General features: G+C 37.8%; 1 pseudogene; it reads left to right on the top strand.

Annotated features, from left to right (window-relative positions):
* Positions 1 to 15799, top strand: part of LOC122361124 — a 16093-nt pseudogene extending 294 nt beyond the window's left edge.
* The last annotated feature ends 2409 nt before the right edge of the window (positions 15800 to 18208 follow it).

The following is an 18208-nucleotide window of genomic DNA, read 5'->3' as shown; positions in this document are numbered from 1 at the left end:
TGTCATAAATGTTATGCTTGATATTAACAGAAGTTGTATTTGGTTTGGCAAGAATGTTTGCATGAAGACAATAAATAGTACATTTTGTAAGGCAAACATAAATGGTTTTGAAAGCGACTGATTATGTGTGACTGATGAGCACCTTCACATGCTGTCCTCTGCTTGTGTTTCATGTAAGCGGCAGCATGCGTATGCATTGTTTATATGCAAATAACACAAAGGTTTGCATCTTTCTAAAGTAATTTTACCCCTTGTAATTTGGCAAGAATGACCCAGAGTGGTATTATTAACTAGTATTAAGAGTCAACCTGGATGCATTCTTTGTCACAGTTTCTTTTTAACTTCTTCTCCTTAAGCTATTTTTGAATACATTTATTAAAAAGCCAAAAAAACTACATCTATTTGTAAATGTGTTTAGGGTTAGGTTATTATAAATGTAAAGGCCTGTTTCAGGTTTGTCAAACTCTGTGAAGGTTGGTTTGGTGTAGAGATAAAATAAGCTAGGAGCTATATCAGACAGCATAAAAGGAGCAGTTTGCTTTCCCAGAATATTTTTATAGCATACAAATAAACTGACCTAAATAAATGTATACTTTGCTTTGAGCTGTTTCTGTATTGCTGGTTATAGTGTGTCCTCAGTATGAGAATTGTTTCCTAGCTGGATGTCTGGGTGGTGTAGACCAAAGAGTCAGTTTTAACATGAGTAAACAGCAACAACTGTGTATTATGTTGGCATGCTCTGCTCTGTTTTTAATATTTAAAATACCACTACAATGTTTTGTTTCCTTGAATGTGTGTGTTAAGTGTGTATTTGTGCCATACTGGCATCTCATTTTCTAACAGCGCACAAAGAGCCAAGGCTAGAATTAGAGAGACCACAGAATTAATCTGTCTTTAAAAGCTCCATCTTACTTGCCACGTCATTAATCTCCTACTCATTTATATTTACATTTATAGACTGTATGTCTGTGTGTGCTCCAGTTTCAGGTATGTGCTGAGAGGAAGTGTGCATGTGGGAGTGATATGCACACAGGATTGACAAATGATTGCTCTTGTCTAAACCATCAGCTTGTAGGGCACATTCCTGTGTTTGTGGGATGAGAGGACATCTTGACCTTTGGCACCAGAAATGGCACACTTGTGTTAAATGAAGCACACACACACAGATATCCTCTACTCCCATACACTGTCAGGAAAAATGCACAAAAATTTACTCTTTTGGGGTACAGCTGCTTTCCATTGATGCAGTACCCTTAAATGGACAATGGTGGACCTTATTTAACCCTAAAAGATGCATGTTAGGTGCAGGGTACTGCTAAACCTTTTAGGTACAAATAAAGTATACAGTTGTTCCTTTAATGTTAAAAAGGGTCAAGCTTTTGTTTTGCTAATGGTACAATAATGAACATTTGAAATTGAAAATGATTACGTTAACTCCTTTTATGAAGTCACATATGCACACAGTTTGATTATAAATCTTCAATATACTGACCATCCACTTGGCCACTTATATCAAATAATGAATCCAACACACACACATGCACACATATTGGACACTTATTTCTTGCCTGTGTGAAGGCTTTAGTTGCAGCTTTGGCCTGGGCCTGCACAGGAAGTGGCTTGAGAGGATGAGAGCTTTCTAAAATTACACCTGTTTGTTTCCGCTTCTTGGCACCGGGAACAGACTGAGTAATCTGCCTCCTCACTCCACTGTTAGTGTGTAGGCATGCTTTAGTAAGTGCTATCCTGTTTCAAATGTTACTTTCATGCAAATATGTTTGGGTGCATATATAGTTTTGTGTTTGAATGTGTTTTATGACAGACTTTTTGGTGGCAGTAGCTATGTGGACAGTTAAATCTGAATCATCTATATTGTGGAAAGCAACTGTCCTTGGGCTTTAAAACAACTCCTATAAACATACTAATTAATGTCTAAATAAAGGTGTAAAAATATAAAAAGCTATTGTAAGGGTCAGGAAAAAATATCATTGGCTCAGAGTCAGTATACAAATGTCAATGGAAAGTCCAGAACCGAGATGGAAAGATGAGTTTGGATTTGTTACTCATTGAGGCATTTGTCAGTGTGTAATATATGTTTGCTATGTGTATGGTTATCAGACAGTAGTCTGGGGTTCAAGGCTCTGTCTAGATCCTCTATATTCACTCTGGTCCCAGTTCAGTTCTTCTATTTTCAGCCTGTCACGTCACATCCAGGCTCTCACTCTCAAGGCTACAGACATTGCGTTCTGGCCTTCTCTATTTCTGTTTTCTTTTGCAGTGTCACCACTCTCCTCTAATCTGATCTTTGTCTGTTTTTGTGTGGTTAAAGTCATGATCACTGTTTTTAGTGGGGTTAAAGTCATCTCACTCCCTCCACCTTTCGTTCATGTCCATTCTCCTTGTCCCTTGAGTTTGTAGCCCCTGGATTCACTCAGCCCACACTCTGGTTCTTGATAGCTCAGCTCTCCTTGGCCAACTCACAGCCTCCTCATACAAAGTGCCTCAAGAGCTGATAACCAATTAGAAAAGAGCAGTTCTTTATGGAATTTCTCTCTCTCTCTCTCTCTCTTTCTCTCTCTCTCTCTCTCTTTCTTTCTCTCTCTCTCTCTCTCTCTCTCATTTGACTTCATTGTTGTTTATTTCCAAGGTGTTTAGTGTGCAAGAGACCAGAAGGAGACTTCAATCCCTCAGCCGGCCAGTACGTTCCGAAAACTCACCACACACTCCTCCAGTGGATGGCCAGCAGCAGACCCTCACCTGTCTCATTAGTGAGAAAGACTTGCTCTCTTTGAGAAACTGGGTGATGGTTCCTTCGGTGTTGTCAAGCGTGAGAGTGGTTCACACCAAATGGAAAAGTGGTGAGTAGACCTAAAGCCTGTTCTGAGTGAGAGGCTTAAAAGGTTAGTTCACCCATCCTAGGTGTATATGGTTAGTGACAAATGCGAAAAAGAACAAAATACTGAATATCACGAATTAGAACCGAGGTTATTAAAGAATTTTGGAGGATTTCGATATAAGCCAATATAACACTGGTTTTCCTTTGCTAAAGTAAGAAATGTAGTTTCCTTTGCGCCTACAAGAACGTTGATTCGCCACAGGCCTAATTGACCACCGGTACCATGTGAGCACTTTATATAACGTGTTTTGGACTGTAAAAGGGGAAACACCCACCCACTTCAATGACAGAGCTTAGAAGTGCAAGGACAATTAATAACTCAGAATCGCATTTATCTGAAAGAAAAAAAGTCACATATACCTAGGGAACTATGACTGAATCTCTCTTTAACTTGCATGGAGAAAAAAAAAATAAACCACAAGCTCTGCAATAGTGCCATTTTTTTGTAGCTTCATGCTGCACTGATGTTTGCACTGTAAAATTCATTGACTCCTTCATTAAATTTTTGAAAACATTTTTTTATTCATGAACCAGAATTATAGGAGAATTGCACCAAAAAAATCACAATTCTGAATTTATTCTAATGGAGAGTGGGGGAAGAGACAAATGCTGTTTGCATTTGTTTGCAAAGAGAGGGAGCTTTGTTAAAATAAAATAAAAAGATTTGCGGATGCCACCATCTCTGTCATACACCAGGATGTACTCAAGATTAGGATTCATATTGTACTATTGAGAATTTAGGGATATGTTTATTATTCTTTTTTTAAAATCTCAAACATGTGAAATCAGAAATTGAGCTAACACTTTAATAAAGAGAACAGTTCTCGCTATTAACTAGTTGTTTATTTGCATGCCTATTATTAACAAAGTGGCAGTTTATTAGTGCTTATAAAGCACACATTCTTGTTGGAAATTTTCTGTATCCCTAATTCTTCCCGATACCTGAACTTAATAACTACTTTGCTAACTATTAGCAGTGAAATCAGCAGTGTATTGAGGCAAAAGCTGTAGTTAATAGTTTAAGGGTTGAGAATTGGACCTTTTAAAGTGTGAGCATTAATGACTATTACACATTTTGGCAGGAACATTGTTTATGACATTCAGAGACTGAGATCAACAAAAGAATAGCTTTCAGACACTTTGTATCTGTGGTTCCACCTTTCCCTTAAAGTGTTCCAGGGCTCCATGTGAACATCCTGTTTCAGGGCTGATCTCTATGTGTCATTGTAGCAGCTGTGTTCTCCAGAGGAGGTTTGTGGGAGAGACGGGCCTCTAATGACCTGATGAGGGTCAGATGTCGTGTGAACTGAGCCGGAGGCTGTAGTGATAGTGTGTATTGCACACCAAAGGGTTCTTTGCACATGGGACTTGAGTGGGAACATCTTTCCCGTGGCCATCTGTGCAGATCAAACACTGCTTCATTACACTGTACAGAACAATGTCAGGACCAAGCTGAGATTTATGTCAACTCTTCTTTTCATATCTGTAACATTCAAACACCCTCATCCAGCTTAATGATTATAGCCTTTATGGCAAGCATCACTATTGCTGGTTTTCAAACATAGAAATTATGATTTGAACAAACCACTGGCACTCAATGTGATACTTGTGTTTGTATTCTACGCTGTACATGCTTAACTCCTCAGAAATCTGATTAAAGTGCTTTTCACATGCAAGGCAATTACAGACAACTACACAACAGAAGCAACAGGTGCAAAACATAAAGCGCCAAACTCATGTATCCAAAACTGTTATTGATTTACACCTCCTTTAAACTTAAAGAAGCGTGACATACTGAAAGATGTGATTTTATTTACAGTTCTCTTTGAAAATGTAAAAATATTTTTAATCATTCAAAATCCATTTAAGCTCATGAAGTAATGCAGATGGCTCTGGACAAAATTTAGGCAGATTAATGGCAGATGTTAAATGATTTCTTTCCAAAGGTGGAGCTTCACCCAGAGTCCAAGCTGAGCACAGGAATAAATTTGCTCTGCGATTATGCTCTGAACTTCAGTATTGACCAGCAACAGGGTAGACAAAGGTCTCAGAGGGGGTCATTAGCGTGTGTGGGATTGTGATGTGTACAGGTTAGTCCAGCTGCTGATAGCTCTCCCCAGCAAAGGCCAGATGTGTTCTCATGCAGGGACTTGTGATGAATCTGTGCTGATTTCCTGACTGAGTTGTTCTTTCAACATGTACTCCTCAGCTCAATGTGGCAGTGAAGTGTCTGAAGACAGATGTGCTCAACCAACCAGATGCTCTGGATGACTTCATCCGTGAGGTCAATGCCATGCATTCTCTTGACCACCAGAACCTCATCCGTCTCTACGGAGTTGTCCTCACACACCCCATGAAGATGGTGAGTGAGTGTGCCAGTTAACGTCTACATCAAATTGGTGGCAAAGACAGGGTGTTAAAGTATCAAGGTCTTGAGAAGGGAGGGTGAGCTAAAATAAGGCTTGACATTTGTGTGCTCTCTTAGACTCATTATTTGCTGACACTGACTTCTCGAGTTATTCCTGATTGGCAGTGTTCATTGTCTCCAATTTTTCAGTTGTGAAATGAAATGAAACTTAATATTGTGCCCTCTTCTCCTCTGCTTCCTTCCCTAATGACTGTCTTTATTACTTATTTATTATTTATTAAGGTGACTGAGCTTGCACCTCTCGGCTCCATGCTGATCGCTTGAAAGACCCTGGGTCATTTCCTCATTTCCACTTTGTGTCAGTACACCATCCAGATATCCAATGGTATGGGCTACCTAGAGTCCAAGCGCTTTCATCCATCGAGACTTGGCTGCCAGAAACATCCTCCTAGCTTCTAATGAGCAGGTCAAAATCGGTGACTTTGGGCTAATGAGGGCGCTGCCTAAGAATGATGACCATTACGTCATGCAAGAGCATCGCAAAGTCCCATTTGCCTGGTGAGGGAGAGGGTTGGAGAGACTGGATATATATTTACAATTGAAGAGTTTGTTTGCATGTGGTTTGAATCTGTCGAGAAGGGATACGGAGAGCTTTAAATAATTTGGTTGGTTTTGTTTGTATGCAGCCACAGGCCAGAGCTCAGGATTTAAATTGAATTTGAATGAGGTCATTGTTTGTGGCACTCGATTTGATTAAATGAACTGTTCATGATCCTCGTGTAATTTTCCCCTTGGTGGGTTGTTTATTTACGGGTATTTTATTCTACTGACCTAATTTTGGAATGGTGTTTTTTTTTTTTTAAATAGGTGTGCCCCAGAGAGTTTGAAGACGCGCACATTTTCTCACGCAACAGACACATGGATGTTTGGTGTGACCCTGTGGGAAATGTTTACCTATGGTCAGGAGCCATGGCTGGGTCTAAATGGTAGTCAGGTACCCCTCCTCATGTACTCCATTTAGTGAATTTCCATTTAGTAAACATCTGCTAAATAAAAGACCAGCTTTGATATTTGACAGTTATCTCAAAAAATTAAGACATTTAGAGCTTAATATTACATTTGCTTCTGAGTAGTGATCATGCTATTATTGTATTTACTTACTGGGTAAGAAAAAAATGAAATGTGTTTGTGACAGATTCTTCACAAAATAGATAAAGAGGGTGAACGGCTGCCTAAGCCTGAGGACTGTCCTCAGGACATCTATAATGTCATGATGCAGTGCTGGGCTCAGAAACCAGATGACAGGCCCACCTTTGTGGCTCTAAGGGAATTTCTAGTAGAGACCATGCCTACAGACATGAGGGCCCTGCAAGACTTTGATGAACCTGACAAGCTTCAAATCCAGATGAATGATGTCATTACCATCATAGAGGGCAGGTGAGCTTTTATATAAAATGTAATGGGGCTTATGGATTCATGATTGATTTGACACTTTCATTTTATAGTGAGTGATCTTAGGACAGACAAGATGAAGAAAAAAAAACAGTCCAATCCAGACATTTTTTTACATTTAATACTTTTAACCAGTGAATTTACATGATTTTGCCACTCATTTATGTCTTGCTACAATGATTTAGAATATAGATTTTAAAATTTTCTCAATCATTATTTTGAAAAAATATATTCCGTTTGTTCGTTTTAAAAATCGCCATGCAATATAGAAGGATAGTCAATCCATAAATAATAATTAAAAGGTGCACATTATTTAATTAATTTTTGTGCACAACAACAGAAATAAAATTTATTAGTGCTCAACAAAAGAAAGAAATTTAGGTTGAGAACATAAGGGGTCCTTTGAAGGAAAAAAAAAAGTCTTCAGTTTATTTACTTCACATTTTGTCAAATTTAAAATGAACTGAAGTCACTTTGAGGCCTTCTTTAAAATTTGGTCTAGATATAGAGATGAGAATTATCGATAATTTCTCAAGAATGGTTCACTGCTATTGTTTTACTAACAAGAATCTGCTCATATGATTCACTCATTGAGAAACTATTCAATACTGATTGCAAAAACTGTATGTAAGAATAATTTCTCAGTTCCCAGCCCTCTATAATAAAGTAGCCAAATAAGAGAGAGATGCTATGTTTTTGTCTTTTGACTGTCTCTGTGTCCTGCAGGGCAGAGAACTACTGGTGGAGAGGTCAGAACAAGCGCACCTGAAGGTTGGTCAGTTTCCCAGGAACACAGTCACGTCAGTGGCAGGTCTTTCTGCCCATGACATAAGCCGTCCACTGAAGAACAGCTTCATTCACACAGGCCATGGAGACACTAACCCTCACCGCTGCTGGGGTTTTCCTGACAGGATCGATGAGTGAGTCACTTAAACGTAATGTCACGTATATTTCTGCAGTTTTTATCGTATTCTCTGAAATAAAAAATGTTAACTGTTTTAGTTAGATTTTAACTAATTTTTCAAATGCTAGTGCCAATTTTTTTAAGGAGTAGAGTGGCTCTACTCCTAAAATTTTACTTTTTGAGACCTTAAGTATTAATTGGCCACACAGTAAATTATCAGTTTAACTTTACATTAAACTGGCTGATTAATCGTTCTATTGGCTGACTCTATAGCTGGTTTAAATGCACGTATGTGTTGTTTTAGTGTGTTATGTAACAATTGTTCTTGCAAAACATGTTTGTGATCTACTAACCTCCCACAGAACCACACTTCTCTTTTATATCTTTTTATATATAGGACTAGCATGAAAAGTGTGTGTAGATTAGAGGGCCTGTCCGCTGGATGGACAGTGACTTCTGTCACGGCCAATAAGTAGATTGCTACATTCACTTTACATGGAGCCACATCCCAAGTCTTTGTACATGACAGCATCTAAGCACTTTACTTCATCAGCACAAGGTGGCAGTAGAACACAGTGCACTCTAGCTCTGCCATGAACTTGGCTGCATCAACTGATATCACAGCTGTAAATACCTCTATAAAACATCCAGTGAAATGTAAGGGCTGCTGTTAAAATCTGAATTGTCTTTTTATTACTTTGCTTATACAGTGTCATTAAATCATCGTTTGGCAGAGTTCCAGAGCCTGTTTTTCTCGAAACTTAGGTCAAAGAAGTGGTCTCCTCTGTAGACTGATGGGCTGCTAAATGCTTTTGTCATTCTGTTACTTTTGCAGTCTTTATCTTGGGAATCCCATGGATCCTCCAGATGTGCTGGGACTGGATCTTAACTCTGCCAGACCAACTCAACTCCTGGACGTGCTAAGAGTAAGCCAATGCGTTTCAATTAGTAAAGTGTGAACATTATTAAACATGCTTCCAATGGTCATAGAAAACAAGAAATGTTAAGTTATTTTTAATTGTGTTTTTAGTCCAGAAGAAATCATGTAATGTAAAAAAAAAAATGTATTACAGATTCAGCAAAAATATTAGGCAGCACAACTGTTTTATTGAAAAGCAGTGTTTCTTCTCACTCAAAATTGGTAAATGCCGCTATGAGCTAAAACCAAGAACAGGAATGGTTAATAGACATTGCAGCCAATGAGAAGGTAGTCCTCAAATGAGTCTAGCCAAATATAAGAAACATTTGAATGATTTTTCCCAGTTTAGAACAAATCAAGTAAACTACACATCTGAGAGTACTTTAAATGATTTACTGGAGAAAAAAAAACATTTAAATCATTCAAATGCTTTTCTAGAAATCATACATGCCTGGAAGTTAGCTTATTGATTAAAAAGTGTGGGGACCCTGTAATCCAAATGAATGACTAATGGGGAGAGGCTCTCAGAATCTAAAATATTTAGCCATTTTCAGTTCACAACTTCTTTAATGCAGATCCTCATGCTTTGTGCATTTTTCTTCTTTCTCTGTTGTGTACTTATTGTTCTTATGTTTTTTTTCCCTTTCTGACCTGCTTTTTTTGTTGCATATGCTATCTTTAACTTGCTTGCTTGCTCTGCAGAGGAGCCTCCCCCTCGGCCCCCTCAGCCTTCTTTGCTGGTTAAGAGTAAGTGTGGACCCTCAGTTCAGTTTAAGCACTGCTTATGCCCCCTCTGTTCTCTTTTAGCACCCTTGCTTCAAAGGTACAGCTCATCTGTATTGTATGCATTTGTGCTTTGCTCTTTCATTCCCTTTGTTTTTCTCTAAATTGCTCCAGTTTTTTAGTTATTTGTTTGTCATGTGTTTGCTGTGGTTTCATGCACTGACATGACATTTGGTAAACATCTGATTCCATAATGTCCTTTTTTTTAAAAACCAAAATGATGCTGTTTACAGAGCTCTTACTTGACAAGGCATCGGCAAATCTCTTTTAAGAACTGCATTTGACTGACTTGGAACTGAAATGCTGAGATAACTTTGCTGAAACATTATGGCCTCTAATAACATACATGTAGTAACGTTTTAATGTATTTGTTACAAGACTGTTAGATTTTTTCATTAGCATTTTCATTTTTTATTAGTTTTTTAGTATTTTACTTGTTAACTTTATGATTAGGTTAATTTTGTAAATTCATTAAACATGTTTTTCCTTTATCATTTATTTATTTTTCTTGCACAAAAGCATTTAGTTTTGAGATCAGACAGTAATTTATACTGGCAGTAGTTTCACAAACCCTTGAAGTTGAAGCTACGAAGAGTTGAGTTGTGTTTTTGTGACGTTTTGTGTTTTTGTGGTCCAGTGTCAAGATTTAACCACAAAAAACATTTCTTCTGCTTTACAGTTCCTGTCGTTACATTACATGTCAAGCTCAACAGACATTTCAGCAAATATTTGTTTACAATTTTGTTTTTGTCATGTGACTAGAACCCTCCTACGATGCTGTTGCTGAGGACGAGGACCAAACTTCATCAGGCCTTCGGCGGCTCTCTCTGAAGAAGAAGGGCCTTAAGCTCAAACCAGCTGCATGGGTCTGTGCTACAAAATTAGGTGATCGTTCCACATACAGTGTGCGGACTCCAGGGAGCAGCACTCCCACAGAAGTGTCACTCATAGACTTTGGCGAAGAGTTTCCATGGGCCACACCTTCACCATCTCCTGTGGTGGAGCTTCAGATTCCAACCCTGGCTAAACTGGCGCTTGATGCAGAGAACATTTTAGATAGAACTCCTCCACAGAGCCCCTCACGCTCTCTACCCCGCCCCCTTCACCCTACCCCAGTGGTGGACTGGGATGCCCGGCCTCTCCCTCCACCCCCAGCCTATGATGATGTAGCACAAGATGAGGATGACTTTGAAGTGAGCTCCATCAACAGTGCAGAACGAGGAGCTGATGAACTATGTTCTCCACGTATGTCCTGCACTCCTACTGGAGAATGTAAGCCTCATATAGAAGACAATTTATTTTTGCCCTGCAGGCAGAGCAATGCCAGCACCTTCTCGCAGTCCACTGAGATCTTCCAGGAGCTACAGCAAGAGTGTATGAGGCATCTTAATGTACCTGTGACCTCTACTAGCCCTGGTCTGGAGCCACACCGGCAGATAGTACTAACTTTTTCTGAGGACAAACCACAAATACCACCACGTATCCCCATACCACCCCGTCCAGTCAAACGTGCAGGTGGCGATTATGCTCGCTGGTCAGGTGAGCTGTCTCCAATCTCTGGAAATGAGGATGATAAGGAACGTCCTCCTCAGATTCCTCCTCGAGATCCTCTCTCCAGCCAGGCTCTCGCACACCAAGTCCACACGTGGGCTCCCCTCAGACTCGCAGCAGCCTCTGCTCAGCTTCTTCCATCTACGGCACATCCTACCTCTCCACTTCACCTGCTAAACTAATGCCGACCACTCAGAGCTTCGCCTCCGATCCCAAATATGCTGCTCCCAAGGTCATCCAGGCACAGGGCAAAGATAAGGAGCCAGCCAAAGGGCCGTGCATTCTGCCTATCGTACGTGATGGGAAGAAGGTCAGCAACACGCACTACTACCTCCTGCCTGAGAGGCCTCCTTATTTGGATCGCTATGATAAGTTTTTCAAAGAGGCAGAGAGTGGTGAGGAAAAGAAGCAGGTAAACACAGCCACCGTCAAGCCCATGGTTCATCAACAAGGGAGCTCAAGTCCAATTTCTCCTCCAATAACAACAGCAGTCTGACAGGCTCTGGATTTAGAGGGGGGCTGAAGAACTCACTCAGCCTGTGCCGAGTAAGCTCTGATGGCTCATTTAACAGGACTGACAGCACCAGCAACCATGACAAAGTCAAACTGGTGAGAGATTCGAAGATTTATTTTAAACCGATTCATGTTATTAGTAGTTGTTTTGAAACTTGTATATGCATCCTATATGAGCTGTCATGTGCTTTTTATGAATTATTCATGAGTGGCTTGGGCTGACTGTGTGGTGTCTTAATTGATTGTTCGCAATGACCCTCCCTCCCTAGTTACTGTTGCCATGACTGACAAACAATACAGCTGTCACACTACACACATTCTCACGCAGTGAAAAATACATCACAGAGCAAAGAGGAAACTTTGGATATGTTTAAACAAGGTCTCAGGGCTCTCCCTTTTAAATTGTGCCTTTATTTATATATAAATAAAAATACTTGGTGTCACAGTTTCATTACTTCAGAGTGTCAAAAGTGACCATCTTTTTGCAGTAAAGGACCTGGTCATAGTTTGAGTGGGAAGAGACATGAAGTAATGCGAGGTTAGCTACATTGAAAACAGATGATTTCACAGGATTTTGTCCACGGAATCATAAGAGCATACGTTTTAAAAAGATTTGCTTATAATTTAACACTGGAGCATGGACTTCAGCACTGAAATCCATGCATACAGTGCTGGACATGAAGGGTTTTCTGGTATGCAAAACAAGTACTTTAAAGAAAGTCCATAGCTTATTCCGTTATGCCGTGTTCACACTTGCCGTCTTTTCTGACAAGTAAAATAAAACACTGATAGTGTCTGTTACAAAAAGCAGCAGAGAGCGTCTTTTGTTTCTATAACAACAGCTGCAACAGTAGCCTAGCGCGTGTGTGTTGCAGAAATGTCAAGAAAGCGTCAAAAGTTGGCTCTTGTGTTGGCTTTTGAAGTTAACAGGGATGAAAATGTCAATTCACAATGACGTTTCTTGTGCTCCGAGACTAGCATGATCAGTTTATCTGTCAGCAGCTTCTCCATTTTTTTATTGTTGTTTATAGAAAAGACAGATCTCGCTACTCACTTGGTCATTGGTCAACTGTCAAAGGGCACTTGACGTGGTTGACTTTTTCAAATTGAAAAGACACTCTGAACTGCAGAAAAAGACGCTGGCTGTGGTGTTTTAAAAAGTGCTGAGGGCTTTTTTAAAAACACTGTTTACTCCATAGGATTCTAATGTAAAAGAGACGCTGACAGCTTCAAAAAATACGCTAAGTGTGAACATTGTGGCAGCCAGGAACAGCCCAGCTTGACCCTCCACACAAATTTATATTTACTTACATTGAAAAAGTTCAAATCAGGTGTAGATGTTGAGCAAGATGGTGGATGGAAGCAGTGGCACGTAATATGCACATTCTGATTCTGATCCTACCTTTACTACATGGATAACTCCATTAAGGCAAAAACTAAACAACCATTTTGGGGCGAAGATGAGAAACTCATGAGAATATGTATCCAAGGTGACAGAAGATAAATGGCAGTTAATTTGAAAACAGAGGTTACTTGCACTAAGTGCAAATAGTAAGTTACTGCACTTGCAAACATGTACAGATTTAAACTTGATTCAGTCATGTCAAAAGCTAAATGCACTGCAGAACTCCCTTTACTATCTCTAACTATTCCAAAACTACCACTTTAAGGACTGTTTATAGATTTACAGTTATTGGATTTGCCATGTTTAGGTGCAGGAGGCTGTCCACGGAGTAACGATTGAAGAATGTCAGACGGCTTTACAGAATCACAGCTGGAATGTACAGAAGGCTGTACACTACTTGAAGGTAACAGCCATCACAGTAATCATGATTCACTGGCTGGTTAGGGGTAATCTAATTGTAATAAGTAATAAGTAATCAAAACACAAAAATACATCGTAAATCTTTTTACTTATTACTCTGTTTTTGGGACATTATTTGTACTGAGACTGGAAGTATATTCATACATTCTTCTTTTATCAAACTTTTCTTTTGGTGCCCAGGTGGAGCAGCTCTTCTGTCTTGGCCTGAAAACAAGGGTGGAGTGTCATAAGGTTCTTGAGTTGTGTGACTGGAATCTGGAGTTAGCCAGCACACAACTGTTAGATTCCTATGGCTCAGCGAAGCTGAGGTAGGTGTGTCTTTAACTATGTTCACGTTGCAGGCCTCAAAACATGGAGGCCACTAAAAACAGCATTTTATAATGGTCATTCACCTGAAGAGAGAGAGAAAACTTTTTACGAAAGATAAATAGAAAAATTACATTTTCTTTCTTTCTTTCATTATTTTTCAAATTTCAATTTGATTTCCCCTACTCAAGCTATGTTTTTTTTGTAAATTGGTCATAGGACCAATATAGTCATCATACATAAATGCAAATGCAGTTGGAAAAATGCAAACCTTTTCTGAATACCCAAAGTAAAAATGTAGTGTCATTTTAATATGCAAAGCTTGGCGACTACTTAATGAAATACATGTCTAATATTTAACTATAATATATATATCTACATCCAGAGAACTACATCCAATGTGTTAACGATATCATTTAAAAACTTAATTTAGCAGTAAGTGAGTATAATCAGCAAACTTTAAACACTGGTTACAAATATCACTACCTGCCTCTCAAAATGATTGGCTGCCATCTGGTGTTTTTTTTGTTTTTTTGAGTATCTCTGACCCTTTAACCACTTTCTCAGTGCAGACGTGAAGATCGAATGAATTGCAAATGCTCGTTGTTGTTAACTAATTAGTCATTCATTAGTGAACAGTAAACAACATTAGTTAACATGAACTAAGAATGAACAATACTTCTACAGCATGTATTAATCTAGTTGATGGTAATTTCTACATTTACTAATGTATTATTAAAATCATAAGTGTTTGTTAACATTAGTTAATGCATTGTGAGCTAACATGAACTTAAAAATTTTATTTTTCATTTTATGAATCAAGGTTAACAAAGATTAATAAGAACTGTATTATGTTAGTTAAAGAAATAGTTTACCCAAAAATAAAAATAACCCCATATTTTACTCGCCTGAAGCCATCTTAGGTGTATATGACTTTTTTCTTTCAGACGAACGATGATGAGTTGTTGTTTTTTTCTTTTCATTGTGGCTCTTCCTAGCTTGGTAATGCTGGTGGATCGCAGCCATTATTTTTAAGCCCCATAAATTGTATCTATTCGCAAGTATTATGATGTAAAATCAACCTATAGGCTTTTGGGGGGTTATCACATGTCCTCTGAAGCAGATCGATTGGTTTTAAATTCTAACATAAATAACTGTGCTTTACAGTGCTTTGATGCAACCTGTGTTGTTAAAAGCGCTATATAAATAAAAATGATTGATTGTTTGATTAACTGACTGACTGACTGCCTCGCCAGGTTCTGACCTTTGACTCGACATATGTCATTATGTCATATGTCAGAAGTCAGAAAAAAGTCAGTGATTTACATGTATAATTTTAAAACCTTAAAATGTTTTGTTACAAAAACCCATCAATCTGCTGACTAAGCAAACTGCATTTGGATTTTTTTGTATTGTAAACGTATAAAAGTGGTCCAAATCTGATTGAAAAGTCAAACTCCACATGGTTTATGCTCTTTACTGTTGTTAAAAAAATGTTAACCTCCAGATTTGTTCGATATTTTATTGTAGAATTATGCATATATATATATATATCCAGAAAGCTTGAGTTCTTAATACTCATTTCCCAACTCTTCTATTTGCATTGAACAAATGGCCAAAATGTATTTGCCTAGCTATTCTGTTTTCTAGGTGAGCCAGGCCTACTCTTTTTAATTCACCTCACCTAACTGCTCATGCGATTCAAACACTTTGTAGTGTTGGCGAAAGCGACACCTTTAACCAGTAAAGCAGAGGAATTCCGCCTCCCTGGGAGAATTTTTGTCCTGAATAAATACCTGTACAGCGACGTATTAACTCTAAATTAATTTCAGTCAATAAACATAGTGATTATGCCTCAAGGCATGCTCGTCCATAGTTTTAATCCAGTTTAGTTCCTGTGCTCATTTGCAATCTCAAAGAAAACTTCCAGGCAGGGGGCTGAGTCTACAAGAAAAAAAAAAATTGTGTGTTATTCTGAAGTCAGCGTTTTGTTTTTTTATTGCTGCCAGTATATATAATGAAAAAAAAATGTTATACACTTTTACTATTTGCTTGTGCAGGACTGCATCTCAGTATGCTTGCCTGGCATTTTTGTATAGCTTGTGTAGCTTTTAATTATAATGCAAACTTTTCAATGTTTTCTCTCTTTTTTTTTATTTATATTGTATGTATTAGTTTAGATACCTATTGTTAAGTGCTTTGTGAATTTTATGTATCAAATCTTTTTCCTCCTTTTTTTTTTTTTAGACGATGATGCGTTGGAAAAGCCCCATGCCCTAAAAAGAATGTTGAGAGCACAGAGGGGACACTGAGGGCCAACAAGGACTCTATCCTAGCACATTTTACCTCCAGATCTTATATGTGTGTGTGTGTGTGTGTGTGTTTGTGAGAGAGCGTGTGCGTATATGAGGCAGTGACTGTGCTCCTCCTGAAATCTTTCTCTAGGGTGCAATAGAGATGTCACAGGTCAACATCTTAAGAACCTGCTTTTTATTTTCCAGTTGATTAGCAAAAGATGGAAAACAAGGTGCTGCTTGTGATTTTTCATTTTAATTTTACAAACCAGAGGTGAATAAACAGGCTTTTAAAAGCCTCTAAGTATGTATATATTTTCAGATGTTTTGGTTATACATATACATCTGATTTGAGTTGGTCTTTATTAGATTATTTGTCAGTTTTACATTTGCCTTTTTAATTTAATCTATTTTGTGTGGGTCACCTGTAACAGTAAGAATTCGTGAATTCTGACCTAGTTGAAATGTTGTTGAATTAATGTGTATGTTAAAGACCTTTTGTGTTGAACTATTATCTTTTGTCACCCATGTTGACATATACTTAAGACCCTCTCTCTGCCATGTTTGGTATTATTATTTTTGTACTTTGCTCATGAATCACACCTTGTAAGCCAACTGACTTTGCTGGTGTCATCAGTAAAAGTCACAAAACTGTTTTTATGTTGATTTGCACAATGCTGCTTCCAATCTAAAAGTAAAGACACAATCTTGAAAACGCATCAGAAAGACCACCAAAGCACAAATGAAAGTGAACCTTTTTTTGCGCTCAGCTATTTTTTCCACAAATAACAGCTTATGTTACTTTCGTTTCTTTTTGGAACAGCGCTAGTCTCAAAGAGTAGCTTCTATAAAGTAGTACAGTGATGATGTGGCATCGTTGGCATCACAATACTAATTTTTGAACCTGACTGTCTATATACATAGATCTGCTTGAAAAGTGACCAATGATTAACACAATTCTGACTGATTTAGGCAAATGAACCCACAGTGAAAAGTAAGGCACCCTTTTTCTCTGCATAACTGAATAGAAGTGTAACAGTGGTGTGTGTTGACTGTTGGCGACCTTGCTTTGAGAATGCTCAGTGTCGTATGTGTAGATTTCACATAGATGCTGCTTCTGTGTTCATGACGGAACGCTGTCTACCATCCTCTACTGCATCCTGGCAATCTGAGAATGGGACTTTTTTATTTTTTATAATTGCAAACACCATACTGCAATGCTAACCATCTGAGGATTTAGTCCAGAGTGGAATCTAGTCCTAGTCTTACCATTATGCTGTTATAGTTTTAGGAAAACTGAAGTGAGTTGCCCAGTAACAATGTCTTCCTGTTCATTAGTTGTTGTTGTTGTTGTTGTTGTTTTTTTTTTCATATCCCATCTAGTCTACCTGTGTGCTCAAAAGGTTTGCTCTGAATAGCTTTACAATTAGAACCTTGATATCCTAAATGTGTAAGAAGCATAATGATGCACAATTTATAGTATATAATATAAATATATAAATGTATTTTTATTAAAATGATTATTTTTTATCTTTTTCTATGTAAGTGTCTTAATATTTTCTTTCTTCAACTTAAACATGGAGGTTCTCCACCCTGCTGAAGCTGTTTGAAAGACGCTACATTGGTGAAATGCCAAAAACCAAGTAGTTTCAGCTAACATTGTAGCAGCTTTTCTGGTAACACTTTTTATGAAGCCTGTATTATAAGGGTATTCTTAAGACATAATGAATTCATAACAATACAACTTTTGTTGATAAGTAACTGCAACTACGTCAACTAGCCTTCATTATTAGAGTATTGGTTGTGTCTGCTAAATACAACTTTATTTAGATGGTTTCTCAACAAAGATACGGAGTATAGGATAATTTGCAAGTATGTGAACATTCTAGGTATACCTAATATTACTAATACTCTTAGGTTTGTGTAATAAATATAGCTTTTATTTCAGTTAAAAGTATTAGCTAGCTCACATTACCTGCACAGCACTCATAATCTCATGCTATATATATATATATATATATATATATATATATATATATATATATATATATATATATATATATATATATATATATATATATATATATATATTCAGTATGATTAAAAAGTCCATTAAAAGTATTTGACAAACCTTAAATGTACATTTTAACAAACAATATAGCACTCCTAAAAACCTTGACCTAGAATATTGTGTATGCAAATTGGAGCATTTATAGGTAAGTTTTATAGATTTTTATTTGCCGGATCTAATATTAATAATCAGCTGTAATCGGCATAATAATAGAATATGGGTAGTTGATGCGTCCTATGGTGAGAAAAATTGAAGGTGAATCTCTCATACTGTTTGTAATTTTGGTGTATTTGTTCTTATAGCAAAAGAAAAGAAAACGTATGACA

Source organism: Puntigrus tetrazona, chromosome 2, assembly GCF_018831695.1.
Source record: "Puntigrus tetrazona isolate hp1 chromosome 2, ASM1883169v1, whole genome shotgun sequence".
In the NCBI taxonomy this organism is placed as follows: Eukaryota; Metazoa; Chordata; class Actinopteri; order Cypriniformes; family Cyprinidae; genus Puntigrus; species Puntigrus tetrazona.
This window is presented reverse-complemented; position numbering and strand designations above follow the sequence as displayed.